The 15,168-nt window shown below is 39.5% G+C and overlaps 1 protein-coding gene across 12 annotated transcripts in view; it reads right to left on the reverse strand.

Moving 5' to 3' along the window:
* Positions 1–15,168, reverse strand: part of PLEKHA5 (pleckstrin homology domain containing A5) — a 227,994-nt gene that overhangs the window by 103,449 nt on the left and 109,377 nt on the right. Inside the window, exon 1 of one of the 12 annotated variants that reach the window (XM_047740356.1) lies at positions 271–275. The exons of the other annotated variants lie outside the window; for them this stretch is intronic. The gene's annotated coding sequence lies outside the window, so the exon portion shown is untranslated. Of the gene's footprint in view, positions 1–270; positions 276–15,168 lie in introns of those variants that run through there. 12 annotated transcript variants of the gene reach the window in all.

The raw sequence follows: 15,168 nt of genomic DNA on the forward strand, positions 1-15,168 counted from the left end.
ACAGACAAGTACTTTATTCTCTACTGTTTTAGACTTTGGTATGACTTTTATGTCAATTTCAGGTTGTGCTGCGGCCCGCCCCCGTTCTACACATCCCTCTCCTGTCCTTGCTTTTGGCTAGATTTAATTTCCTGTTCATACAAAGAAGTTTAAGTACCTTCCCTTCAGTTGAACTTTAGCAGCATTTAGGCCAATGACCTCTGATGTCATAATGCCTCAAAAACATCTTTGTTTAAAATGTATACGGAATATATTACAATTCATCATTACTATAGTAACTTCCTGTTAAGTTTAAAAAACAGGCTATTTTAAAACTATGTTAAAATATTTTAAGTGGGTTCAAGATAAATTTTTAAAGGGAATAAAAATATTCATGAGTTCTCCATATACTTAAATTTTCTGGCTTTGGGCAGAATTTTCAGCTTCCAGCTTAAAATTTTGCAACTCAAGGGAAAAACTGAATCTTGAATTAAGGCCGTCAAGTCAAATAAAATGAACTTGAGACTCTACTCCTATATTTCTATGCTTCTGAATGCAGAAGTATAATGTATACTGGGAGTCATATATGAAGCAGTGATCGTAAATTCCTCAAATTTGATTTTTTTTTACATTCACATATAAAAAGATGACTTAATTTCCTTTCAATACTCAATTATGTAATTCACCCAAAAAATATGTACAGACATCTTACTGTTTCAGAAAACTGATGTGAAAATATTTAAAATGGTAAGAATTTTCCATATTGCCCTTTCTTCAACGAGATTCAAAAAGTAGAAAGTGCCTGTTCTTTAAGAGCAAACTTTGCTGGAAAATTCTAAAAAACCCTGAAATCAGAAAACTGCTACAAACCCGCATAAAATGAATTATACCAGAAATGGCAAAATGTAAAAGACTTTAAAGGCTTCAGTTTATACCATACAAGTAGTATGAAATTAAAATAATATCATCCGTCTCTTCAAAGTGGAGAAGAAAGTTGGAAGTAAAATAGCTACATACCAAAAAAGCCTTTCCCAATCTAATCTACTCCTTCAATTAATGCCTTCAGAACAGCTAAATCAATATAGAGTGAAACTCAAAGAAATATGAATATTGTTAATAAGAAATAAATCTTTAAAGGCATGTTGCCCAGCTTTTATAACCAATGGCAGTAGTAACTTTATTTCTTTAAATGTCAAAATGTTGTCTATAATAATCTCCTACCATTATACTGTTTTCAAATTTTAGGTTAATGAGGATTCCTATTTTTGAATCACATTACTGAAACAGCCCAAGTAATTAAGTTAAATAAATAAATAGCAGCTTCAACAAATTGTTTAAACTAGTATTAATATACATTCTAATAAGAACATTACATAACGAATACCGTTTTCATCTCTACAGGCACTTCTGAGAATTATTCACTTAGTTCTCTTTAAGGAAAAAAATATACAACCTTCTCTTCTGAGTAAGTTAAAAAATAAAGAAGATAAATATAAAAATGTAATTAAAATCTTTAGGCTTGAAAGCAACATGCAACTACTGTGCATTTATGTAGCTTAAAGTTAAGGAGAGACTAAGAGGAAGATTACATATTAAAATGCCAAGTCATTTGAAAACCCAATGATGTACAGTATTTATATTTTTAAAAAAACACAATACTTCGGTTATAGAAACATATAGAATATGTCAACTTTTTTGCACTAGGCACTGTGCCTGGCAGTAGGGCTACAAAAAGATTATTTACCACAGGATCATTAACTGAGAAAAAAGTCCTAATGCTCCTGTAGCCATGATTTATTTGTTACTAATACATAAATATATAAAAGTAACAAGAATTACTCACCAGCCTTCATCAAAATCACATTTGTGAACAGACATTTAACCACAGGCAAAAAGGACACTGGAATAAAAATCAGAATCAACTCCTTTGTCTCTGAGCTGCTCCCAGATGAGCACTATGGGGACTCAGCACTAAGAAAATGCACTGGGGCTGTCAAGCCAGCCTGCCACTCTCCAAGTCTGACACCAGACTGACGTCACGCACCAGCATCTCACTGCAGCCGCAAATTCAGGCAGCTTCTCCAGGAAGACTTTGTTGTGAGTATGCATGCCTTCCAGCCGTAAGAGTGAAATATGATTTCAATTCCCTCTTAAGTTGGCATACAGCATAGGGTAAAATATCAGCATATACAGTTGCAAACAGCTCTTGAAGAAAACATTTCACGAGTAATTTTAAATAACCTTACCTCAAAATAAATAGACGTTTCCTGTAAAAACTGTAAGCATACCAATTTAAACGACTCCTCTAAAAACATTTTTTGTGGTTGTTGTTTCCAAAGTTTATACTTACTTATTTCAAAAATTCAACCAATAAAAGGCATAAAGTTAAAACTGCCTGGTGTCCCACTCCCCCCAGAAATGGATAATAGCTGCTAAGATTTATTGATCACTTACTATGTTAATCACTCTACAAACTCATCCGAGTCTCATAACACGGTAATGTAAGTTAGTTCTTCATTTTACTGAAGAAACTGAGACATAGAATAGTTACGGAACAATGCTATTAAGTGACTGGACAGGATTCAAACCCAGACTGAGTGTCTCTACTGTCTACATATTTGATAACTAAATTACACTATCTAGCAGTAAATACCAGTTGTTTACATTCTGGTAGACCAGAGTTTGTATATATAAGCACATGCCAATATAAGGAAATCAAACTAGATATAACAAATACACCACAGACAGTTTCCATGTCAATAAATATACTCTGAACTTTTCCTTTTTCGATAGTTACCCACTGCAATTACCTAAACCTGACTCCTGTTGGACATTTATTATTACAAACATACTTAATGTATGTCACTGTCAAGAATTCTTTGTGCTTTCCTATGTTTAGCTGTGTAGGATAATTCTTAGAAGTGGGATAGGCAGGTCAAATCATGTGCATATGCTCAACATTTACATGCTTTGTCCTCTATAAAGAGGTAAAAACTTGTGTATCTCAACTCATTAGATTTCTCCTTTCCCCACAAACTGGGTATTGACAATTACTTTTCTTCTTTACAAATCTAACAGAGAATACATGCCATCACACAATTCTAACTGCGCATGTGTGTTTGTGTTTTGAGTGCAAGTCGTGCTATGCCTTTCCTCATACGCCCATGCGCATAGGAGGCTGTCCAGCTTCGTGGTCAGAAGCACCTGGCTCTGGAATCAGAGACAGGAGTCAAGCTCCTTTTCTAAATAGGTCTCTGGGGACAGGCAAGTTACTTTTCTTCACCACGCCTCCATTTCCTTATGTAGAAAATAAAGATAACAATTTAATCTTCATGGGGTTTTTGTGAGAATTATATGAGAAAAACTATAGAAGCGACTGGAACAGTGCCTACCACATGGTAAGTGTTTAATTAAATGTTATCTTGTATTTAATGGCCGACCATAGTTTTTCTGCATTTCATGCCCTTTGCCCAAAATGGTGATTCTTAAATGAGTACATGAACAAACCTTTTACAAAACAAATTGTAAGTATCTTGTAGGAATGTTAATGTCATAAAAGTGTTTGGTTACCTCAGTAGGAGTTGAGTTGTCTTACAACTAAAGCTAGCCTGTAACATAACTGACGCTACAACACTCCTTTCAGATGAAACTGCTAGAGCAAAAATTGAAAATAGCATCTCAAGTTGAGAAATCAAAATTGTTTCATCATGTAGTCTGAAATACAGACAAGCAAGCCAACACAGTTTGCTATAACCAGGAGGGTCTGCATATGTTTTAGACAAGTAGTGATTCACGATATTTCCCTTTTTTTCAAAGTGAAGACTTTGCTAGTCTCAATTATGTTCCGTTTAAACTTCTTATACAAAGAGAGAAAATAAAACCCATTCTTGAAAACACCAAAATCAACAATTTTTCCCACAGTTCTAAAAGTTCTGGAAGATAGCCCTCTTTATTTACTTATTTTTTTGAAGGTTTTATTTATTTACTTAACAAAGAGAGAAGGAGCCCATAAGAAGGGGGAGAGTCAGGAGGAGGGAGAGGGAGAAGCAGGCTTCCTGCTAAGCAGAGAGCTGACCGTGAAAGGCTTGATCCCAGGACCCCAGGATCATGATCTGAGCTGAAGGCAGACACTTAACTGACTGAGCCACCCAGGCGTCCCTCCCACAGCCCCCTTTAAATGACACAAATTGTATCAACCTATAAACAGAATATATGGAGATTAAAATATATTAAGCTTATCACAGCCCTACTCCCAAACCAAACCAACTTTCTACTACATAATAACATCTTCAACTGTTCTCATTATCAGGCTAGTTATAACAAAACACCTCTAAAAATACTAAGAAGGAAGTTTTATATTATTCTAGCAGATCTGGTTTAGGTGTATTCATTGTTGTAGATGCTATAAAATTATCTTATGTGAAGGCAGACATTTCTGTACTATGTTTGTAGAATCACAGCGACAGGGTGGTTCTGCACATGGCTGCCAGGAGAGAACAATAAAGTAGAGATCTATCATGATTCTGGAAGATTAACAGGAATACTGATAACTAACAAGTCAACCAAGTGTTTGGTTTATGAAGTTACCAGCACCTCGCACTATTCCTCTAGAACCTGGGAGACTCAGGCCCCCTCATCACCCACCCACAGCTTACAAGAACTTCCACAGGGAAAAAGAGGGAATAAGAGAAGGTTCCTCCTCTCAAGGCTGTAACAGCTTGGAATTGACAGTTTAATAGGGAAAAGAGCTGTGATCAGATCATTATAACATAACCTGATTTGCAGAGCACTGAAAAGGAAGTGGCTAAAATGTCTGTGGGGTATCTGGGAAAGGCTTACCAAAGTAACTGACAGCTGGCCTAACTACTTCAAGAGACTGCAGTTAGAGGTGGCAGTAGCAGTAAAAGTACAAATTTAAGATGAAATCTAAATTTTACACCTACAAAAGATACACAAATAAGAGAAAAACTATTCATTTAAGAAAAATATACATATATATATACACATACACACCAAAAGGGCAATTCTCCCAAATGCCTTTTAAGATTCTGCCCTGCTTCTCCTAAATGTCAGTGATCACTAGTTTAGCTTTCTTAATTCTGCCCAAACCATGTTTCAGAAAAGGAAGCAGAGGCAGACTGTGGATGTATGCCCCACTGCTATGTCAGAGCTAGTAAATTTCTTTACGTCAGTCGGAAATCTTAAATCTAAATTAATCCTGATTCTCTCTTCATGTATCTGTACGCTATAGGGCATGCTTCATTAAAAAGCCACGGAAAGAAAGTCCCAATGAGGGCCTCCAAAGTATTCACCACCAAATAATGTGTTTCGGTGTATTCTTTGGGGATGTTTATTTATGGTAATGACTAAAGATTCAGTTGTGAGGACTATCATTTTTCATTTCTTTTAACTTCACGTCTCAGTGGCATTTAAAACTCTTGACTACTCACTTCTTAAAATGCCACCCCTGATCTTAACTTATGCAACCCGGTTCCCAGGCTTCCCTTTACAAAACAAGCTGAAGTCCAAATGACTTCATCCAGCATAAAACCGTCTCCATAATTTGATGCCAATTTACTCATCACTAACACCCAAAGGAGAAGTCCTCTTAATGGGTGAGAAACAGACCTACCAATCTCCTTCCCATATGCTAATAGTGCTAGTGAAGAGAAAGCACTCAAATGTTCCATCAGTTGATTACTGATTTTATCTCCTAGGTCAATAATGCAAATCTCTCAGATCAGAAAAATACTAATGAAAAGACCACAAATGCATGTTTCTGATGTGTGTTTTTTTCAACACCACTAAGCACTGAACTCAATTTTGACACTATGTACCTTGAGATGGGTCAGAACCCACAGGTTAAGTAAGGGCTCCAACCCATAAGACTGCCTCCACTTTAGATAACAATCTTAAATCCAGGTTGTTACCTGTGCTTCTGACCCACTGGGTATAAACTGGAGGTTCCCACAATTCCCTTCTCAGCTTTGCTTAAATTTGCTGGGGCGGTTCACAGAACTCTATGTTTAAAAATTTCTTACAGGAAACATTATAAAGGATACAGTTGAATAGTCAGATGAAGAGGTGCACACAGCAGGGTTTGGAAGGTCCCTGAGCACAGGAGCTTCTGTTCCCATGGAACTGGGGTACATCACTCTCCCCGGCAAGTAGATGTGCTGACTAACCTGGGAGTTCATCCAATCTTATTGCTTAAGAGTTTCTACGGAGCTGAATCTGCAGTAGGGAATCCCCCAACTTCCCTCTCCCTGACATCATTGGGTAGGGCTGCAAGCTCTAATCATTTGGTCTTTCTGGTGACCAGCCCCATCCTGAGGCTATCTAGGGTACCCACTCTAAATACCTAATTAGTATAAACTCAAAAAGTCCTCCTTATGAATGACAAAAGGCACTCTTATTACTCAGGAAATTCCATGGGTTTTGAGGAGCTTTGTGCCAGGAACCCGGAACAAAGACCAAATATATTTCTTACACACATCACAATACAATATTCAAATGCAAAGTTACACCACAGTAAAGTAAGAATACCAACAGACTCCTTTTCCTTTCACCCCAATTTCCAAATGCATTTATCTTGGCATCATACCGTATCTTCATGACTTAAAAGAGAAAACACCAAAGCAGTACTAATTACAAAAGTACATTAAAAGTAATTCACAAATACAGTATATTTCTCTCACATAGCCTCATTATCTTTTGTTAAAAGGTGGTAACCAGGTAGAGGAAATCAACTCACAGAAATTAAACTCATATCCAACAATAGTCTGAGAGGCATCCCAAATGTCCCACAAATTCACTGCACAGGTAAGCACTACAGAACTTGAAGTTCAGTATAAAAACAAACTCTGGGGGCGCCTGGGTGGCTCAGTGGGTTAAGCCACTGCCTTCGGCTCAGGTCATGTTCTCAGGGTCATGGGATCGAGCCCCACATCGGGCTCTCTGCTCGGCAGGGAGCCTGCTTCCCTCTCTCTCTCTGCCTGCCTCTCTGTCTGCTTGTGGTCTCTCTCTGTCAAATAAATAAATAATATCTTAAAAAAAAAAAAAACAAAAAACAAACTCTGGGGGCACCTGGGTGGCTCAGTTGTTAAGCGTCTGCCTTCAGCTCAGGTCATGAGCCCCACGCATTAGTCTCCCTGCACCAGTCTCCCCGCTCCAGAAGAGGGAGCCTGCTTCTCCCTCTCCCACTCCCCCTGCTTGTGTTTCTTCTCTCACTGTGGCTCTCTCTGTCACATAAATAAATAAAATCTTTAAAAAAAACAAACCAAACTCTGTATCACCAAGGAGACAGTCAATGTGAGTGCTGGGCCAACAACTTGTTCTGAACATCAACTTAGTTATCATCATTGGATACTGTGAAAATTAGTAATGGGAGGGGCGCCTGGGTGGCTCAGTGGGTTAAAGCCTCTGCCTTCGGCTCAGGTCATGATCCCAGGGTCCTAGGATTGAGCCCCGAATGGGGCTCTCTGCTCAGCAGGGAGCCTGCTTCCTCCTCTCTCTCTGCCTGCCTCTCTGCCTACTTGTGATCTGTCTGTCAAATAAATGAATGGAATGTTAAAAAAAAAAAAAATTAGTAATGGGAATCCTCACTAAAATGAAGTCAGGAGGTTTTGACACCAGGAGTTCTCATGCCTTACTGTTACTGAATGATCTATCACAGCCACTAACTCTAGAATCGAATGGGTGAGACCTGGTGCACGGTATGGCCAATTGCTCTGTCCCATAGAATCCTGAGGAGGCTGGACAAATTGAAAGCATAGCTCCTGGCTGGGTTTGCCAACACTGTTGCTGAACAAACTCGGACAAACCAACCCATTGAGAGAGAAGCCAGCAACTCAAAAGACGAGTGTTTGGAAAAGAGAAAAGGGAGAAATTTATTTCAGGTGCTGGCAGCCTGGGAAGGTGGCAGGCTCAAGCCTTAACAACCAACCTCTGCCAGCAAGATGGATACCTAGAGTTTTAAAGATTTTATTTATTTTAGAGAGAGTGAGCGAGCAGAGAAAGGGGCAGAGGAGGAGGGAGAGGGACAAGCAGACTCCATGCTGCACAGAGCGTGAAGCGGGACTTGATCTCAAGACCCTGAGACCATGACTTGAGCTGAAACCATGAGTGGACCACTTAACCAGCTACACAGGTGCCCTGACACTTAAAAGTTTTCAAAGGAGAGGTTGGGGGTGGGGCTATGTGCCAGAAAGCAGGTAGGCAGCCTGGGATCATGGGTGGGGGTGGGGGTGTGTTCAGCCTACGATCTTGGGCTGGAAGAAGACTGTGGGTGTGGTCTTCTAGGCATTCTGCTGCTATCACAGCTTTTCTGGTCTCTGGTGGTTATAATGTTCTGGTTATTGTAAAACACCTGCACCAATGCCTCAAGAAAGTGTGACAATAAGACGAGAAGAATAAGAAAGAAAGAAAGAAAGAAAGAAAGAAAGAAAGAAAGAAAGAAAGAAAGAAAGAAAGAAAGAAAGAAAGAAAAAGAATGAACAATGGGTTGCAGTTAGAGCGTGAGTTAAGTGGTCTTGTCTACTTGTGGTTTTGTTAGGGTCTCTAGTTTAAGCATGAGGGCTCACTGACACTACCAGTCCTGGCCCACTGCAGACCCAACAGGAACTTGGACCTCAGACAAATGGATCTGACCTTGCATGTATATACTATTCTACTATTCCAGTGGAGGAAAAGAGGCTTTCTTTATCTCTCCGCACTAATCCCAACAGCTCAGCCAATGAAAAGTCACATACTTCCAATTCCCAAGTTGCTCCAATGGGCCTTTAGTTTATAACACCCTTCCTAGCAAAGCATACCTCTCCTTTGTTGCTGGGTTTTTCTGTAGCTACTTTGTCTTGGATTGCAGTTTTCTTTTATCCCCAGATAAACTCTTTTTTTGTTGGTAAAATAACTGGCAGTTCTTATTTTTAAGGTTAACAACACTGACATTAGCAGTTTAGATATTCTCAATTTACCATGCAAGAAATGTTCAAGGGTTGTTCTATATTATCATCTCAGTTTTCTATTAGAGCTGAAATTTCACAATTCAGCAAACTCCTGGAAAAATTGGAAGGGCTGAATGATTTAAGAATCAAATTAACCCATAAACACCCGCTTAGGAAGAGACCAATTATAATGAAACTCCTTTATACCAGAGAATCTTCTTCCCCAGAAAGTGGTAGTACTAAAATGTACTTGCTTGCTAACAGGACTCAGAGCTTTCTAATTTGAAAATAACCAGTTCTCAGGTCATCGATGAATAAGTTTGGCTCTTGAGGGTCAGTTTAATACGATGACTTGGCCATTTTATACTCCCTTTAGTTTATTTCTTCCAATTCTTTCTAAATTCTGTCCATTTTTGGTTTGAGATTGATAGCTACAACTTCCTCTTTCTGAACTGTCATAACTTGTGTATCTCATCAATTTACAGGATTTAGGTCCAGCTCAGATGTTAAGTCTTCGGAGAGACTTCCCTCAATCCCCCTCACTCGGGCAGTTCCAGTACTATGTATCAGGAACAATTAACATACTGACAAAATATGCAGTTATGCATACTTACATCTCAAAGAATATCCCAATAGGGATGTATATAAACTAATTTGCACAATAAACAGAAGGTATATACCCACGGAGAGTGGACTAATTCTAATAAGTTCATTCATACAAGCAAATACAAACCAAAGAGAAAGATATATCCAAGAGGCAATAATGATGTGGCCATTAAAACTGATAATTTTTCTTCCCTTCTCCTATTATTATACGACATACCAACTTCTGAGATATAGGTGAGACATCTGGTTATATTTATAGCTCCTCTGAATATTTGAACTCATCTCTGGATGCTTGAAGACTATTTCACTTGAGAGGGAAAAACTGGATTTTGAGTGCTGAATTTTTTAATGGGCTCTGGAATCTTTAACTACATTTTTACTTTAGCCATTACAATTCTAGAAAAATTCCAAATCAAAGTGTATGTGTGCCACAAATGTATGATACAAACTTTAAATTTACTAATTTCGTACTTAAATGTGCAATGGTGACTAATAGGAAACTGGATTTGGAAGTATTTGTATTTATAAAAGAAAATCTGAAATTCTAGCACAATAAAAAAAATTCAAACATGGGGCACCTGGGTGGCTCAGTGGGTTAAAGACTCTCTGCCTTAGGCTTGGGTGATGATCCCAGGATCCTGGGATCGAGCCCCACATTGAGCTCTCTGCTCAGTGGAGAGCCTGCTTCCCCCTCTCTCTCTGCCTGCCTCTCTGCCTACTTGTGATCTCTCTCGGTCAAATAAGTAAATAAACTCTTAAAAAAAAAATTCAAACTCAAGAATATGTTGATAAATTTGATATAATAAATCAACAACCAAGTTATAGGAGTAAGAAAACAAGCCCTGAAGGCAGAGCTCTCACGCTCTACCACTCACATCCCAAATAGGAGAGAGCCTACTTTACATACTCCAGCAGGAGGAAGAATTTCTCCTTGCCCAGCAACAGCTCAGCCAATGAGAAACTGCCACAGTCAGTAGGTGAGAAGCTATGACCACCCTGAACTCTGTGAAACAGCCCCTCCCAGCAGTCTCCTTTTTTTCATGAAAGCAATTCCTTCTCCTCTGTTCTCCATACTTGCCTATGGTTTGCCAAAGACTGCTTGTCTGGAATTGCCATACTCTGCTACTCCCAAATAAACTCATTTCAGTGGTAAAATATTGGGCTCTTTTGTTTTGTTTTTACAGTCAACAGCTGCTTTGTGTTTGATTTACTTAATAAGAAACTCCTGCTTACTCTCTCAAAAGAAGGCAAGAAAACATGTATTTTTTAAAAAGATGTTACTTATTTGAGGAAGGGGTGCAATTGCGAATTGGTGGAGGGGGAAGGACAGGGAAGAGTCTCATGCAGACTCTGTACAGAGCACAAGCTCTAGTCTTAGTGGGGCTTGATCTCATGACCCTGAGATCATACCTGAGCCAAAACCCAGATATAGATGCTTAACTGATGGAGTCACCCCGGCACTCCAAAAACAAGCATGCTTTTAAAAAGTTCTACTACCATGGGACAGGACAAAATACATTATGGAGACTCAGAATTGAGACATAGCCTTGGGACCTAATAAATACTTCGATAACTACAACTGACTTGATGAAAGCACCTGACTTCCTAAGTTGTCCCTTTCTCATCTGGGATCTCATTGAAAAATGACTACCTCCATTTTGACCTTAGTCTGTACTTTACAACCAATTAAGTTCTTCTTTCCTGTCTGTCTTTTAACTCAGGCAAGAGACTCAATATGCAAAGCATCCTGTGACAGGAAATGAAACTACCCCTCAAGCAATTTACAAGTGCCCTGACAGCCAACAAGACCCCACATGACTGACCCCAAGACAATGATGAGTTGACTTTTACTGCCCAGCTCTATGTACCCACTAACATTTGTCTCATACTTTCCTTATATAAACCTGTAAGTATTTTCAGCCCTTCAGAGACAGTCTTTGTATTAGTCGGCTGTCTTCCCCCATCAGCCTTCCTGAAATAAATTCCCTTCTTGTTTCACCACCACGTGTCTCTTTGCCTTTGGATTTTGTCAGTGGCAAATGGCCAACCGTGTTCTATCTGGGGCCCCCTGAGCCAGGTGCTTTTCTTGTACCCTCGAGCCCCATAACAAACACATCAGGTGGTCTTACGGCAACAACGCCAACCAAGATCATTTGTTTATCAAAGCGAAGTTTTATTAAGGTATGAGGAGCATCCCCTTGAAACCCAAAACAAAACTGGTTTTAACTTGCCAAACTTCTACAGTCATGTTTCTGGCAGAGGAGAGATGATTTCTTTTTTTCTTTGCTTTTTTGAGAGGAAAGAGGGGTTGGGAGAGGGGCATCAGGAGAGGGGGAGAGAGAGTCCTAATCAGGCTTCATGTCTGGCATGGCCGGCTGGACACAGGCTTAATCTCACAACCCTGAGATCATGATCTGAGCTGAAATCAAGACTGGGATGCCCAACTGACTGAGCCACCCAGGACACCCATCTTTGTCTGTTTTTATATCTCATTTGTACAACAAACCCCTTGGCCCACAAGATTTTCCTTTTAAATGAAAACACCTTATATTTTGGAAGTGTATTTGAAATGTTACACATACTGCTGTCCAGTATTTTTTTTTTAAGATTTTATTGATTTATTTGTTGGAGAGGGAGCATAAGCAGGCAGAGTGGCAGGCAGAGGCAGAGAGAGAAGCAGGCTCCCCGCTGAGCAAGAAGCTGGATGTAGGACTTGATTCCAGGACCCTGGGATCATGACTTGAGCTGAAGGCAGCCGCTTAACTAACTGAGCCACCCAGGCTTCCCTGCTGTCCAGTATTAAAAAGAAAAATTAAACAAATCCAGACAGATTTAATTTCCTTGACTATTGTTAACAGATTTTTAAATTCAGTCAACAAATATTTATTGAAGATATTGTTTCTTCTGTAGAGGGAGCATTTGCTAGATCTTGTGAGAAAATTAGAAAAAAAGAAAATGTCCAAACTAGTTGTGGGTAAATAAGTCCAAAATTAAAATACAAGTAAGAATATGAGATGTGATAGCATAAATGGATTAGGAACCAGAAAGCCTAAAGTCAGAATCTTGGATCAATCCTTAGGAAAACTATTGTACCTCTCTGTGCCTCAGTTTTCTCTCTAAAATGGGTATAACAATAGTATCTTCCTCATAGAATTTTTTTTAACTGAATGCACACACTAAAGCCATTACAATAGCATTTGACACATTAAAGCTCATTAACAGTAATAACTATTATTGCTCTGAAGAAAAAAAAAACAAAAAACCTCAACAGATAACAACAACAAAAAAGCAGAGGTAAGTGCAAATGGCCCGTCAGCATGAACCATAAAGGATGGGGAGGTCTGTGGAGTATAAAATAGGAAGGTGCTGATGAAAAAATACTGTGTAAGAAAGATGATTGGTTTGACTTGGTTATAATGCAGTGGTTTAGAAAGGCAGGCTGAGCGTGCGGCTGAAGGCTGTGAACATCAGAGGTGTCTGGGTGCCAGCTGATGGGCCATGGAGGACTACTAAAGAGAGAAGGGTGATATGATCAAAGGAGACCAACCCGGAGACTTCTGTAAGTGACACAAAGGGTTGGTGAGTTTTTACTTATATCCTCGAGAAACCCGATTTTCCTATATAGCGGCCTTGCTTACTATAAAATAGGACTTATACTAACAACCTCATCTCTACCTACAAATGGAAAGTACTAAGCTGGAATCTGAGTGGGCTTCCACTGTCTGGAGAGGAACTGAATGAATAACAAATAAATATGAAAGAAAGTGAGATTTGATACTAACTTGAAAAAGAGATTGACTCCATTCATATTACTGTTTAGATTTTAAGTGAAAACTTGCCGATGAGGGGCGCCTGGGTGGCTCAGCGGGTTAAGCCTCTGCCTTCGGCCCAGGTCATGATCTCAGGGTCCTGGGATCGAGCCCCGCATCGGACTCTCTGCTCGGCAGGGAGCCTGCTTCTCCCTCTCTCTCTGCTTGCCTCTCTGCCTACTTGTGATCTCTCTGTCAAATAAATAAATAAAATCTTAAAAAAATATTGCCGATGAACTCTCAATAAGGCCAACCTTTGATAGCTGCGAATGTTTGGACACTGGTCATCGCCACATGCTGCCCACTCTCCCCTTCTTGCTGAGCTTCAGGGCAGCAATGCATCCAACTAAAGTTCTCTGTTTCTGGGCTTCTCTAACAGCTAGGTAAGGCAACGTTAATGAGCAGTACCTGATGAGATATACATTAAGAGTGCCTTGTGGGACCCTGGAAAGGATGCTTAGAGGAAGCTAGCTCAGCTGGGAAATAAATGCTTTTGCTCTTCTGATCTTATTCCTTTTGGACATAAGGACAGCCACTTTGGTCCATGAAGTCATCTAACAAAGGAAGTCTCATGTTAGGATGGTAAAGCAGGAAGATGGCAAGACCTAGGGCCCTGACTCCAATCCTACAAGGCCTACCTCTAAGACTGCTCTACTTGAGAGGATGAACTACTCGGTGTTTAAACCACTCTCAGGTCACTCATCAGAAAGAGCCCAACAGATTTCCCAACTTACAGTGCTAGCCACTAACTGTTGTTGGTACAACTAATGACAACTAAGTTAGTATCACCACAATGTCCCTAAATTCAGGAACGTGTGTAGCTCAGCCAGACTCACTAGACTATTACAATTTTCAGATGTCCCTGTTCCCTGCTGTATTCCTAGTCCCTGGCACAGTGTTTGTTACAAAGCAGTCATTCGAAAGAGAGTCCTCCAGGGTGATGAAGCTGTGGGGACGGGGTCTATGACTTATTCGCAGCCACTGTTCTAGCTGTGGGGAGGAAGCAGGTCTGAGAAAATGAGGCCCACCAGCAGTGAGAAGTAGCAAACATCCCGCAGAGTTAAGGGTCACTGCTTCTAAGTCTTACTGCCACTCTCCTGCCCCCAGCCCCGCTGCGCCCACGCCATCTAAGAATTTGGGTATATAAGACATTTAATTTCTCCTTTTGCCTAAAAGTTAAGAGTTTGATTTCTATAACAAGAGTCCTGAGTAAAACAATGTATTGAGGGAAAAGTGGCTTACCAGGTATACAAAATGGGAAAAAAAAATAAAACAAAATTCCTTTTCTCAAATTATAAAATATTTGCCCTATCTACACAAAGCTGCTAAACAAACAGTGCAGAGAGAAAAAAAAAAGAACAAATTCAAGAACAGTACTTTCATATATGTTGCATATCCTTGCAGTGTTTTAGTATTAACTGAGCTTCTGAAATGGGAAATTCAAATACTTACTATGAGCAAAAAAGGGCAGCAGTATTTAGAGTTCCAAAGCACTGAGAAATTTAGACATCTGCCCTAGGGTCAGTGGTTCCCTGACTAAAAAACTGGTCGCCTCAGAGTCACAAGAGAACTGGTTTAAAACACACATTATTGAGCAAACCTCAGGAGATTCTGATTCAGCAGGTTTGGTTTAGGCATTACATTCTAAGCCACAAAACAACTTTCAGGCAAGAACAGGCTTGAGTAGCTGATAGGTACAGGTGAACAAAACTAGTGAATATTTCGATTTGTTTCTTTTGTCAGGTAAACCCCATCTTCATTTATAATTTATATGATGGACTACAGTTACCTCAACTGTAAAGAGTTTAAATAAAATGTCTTAGGTTTTTCTA

This window comes from Lutra lutra, chromosome 8, assembly GCF_902655055.1.
Source record: "Lutra lutra chromosome 8, mLutLut1.2, whole genome shotgun sequence".
NCBI lineage: Eukaryota > Metazoa > Chordata > Mammalia > Carnivora > Mustelidae > Lutra > Lutra lutra.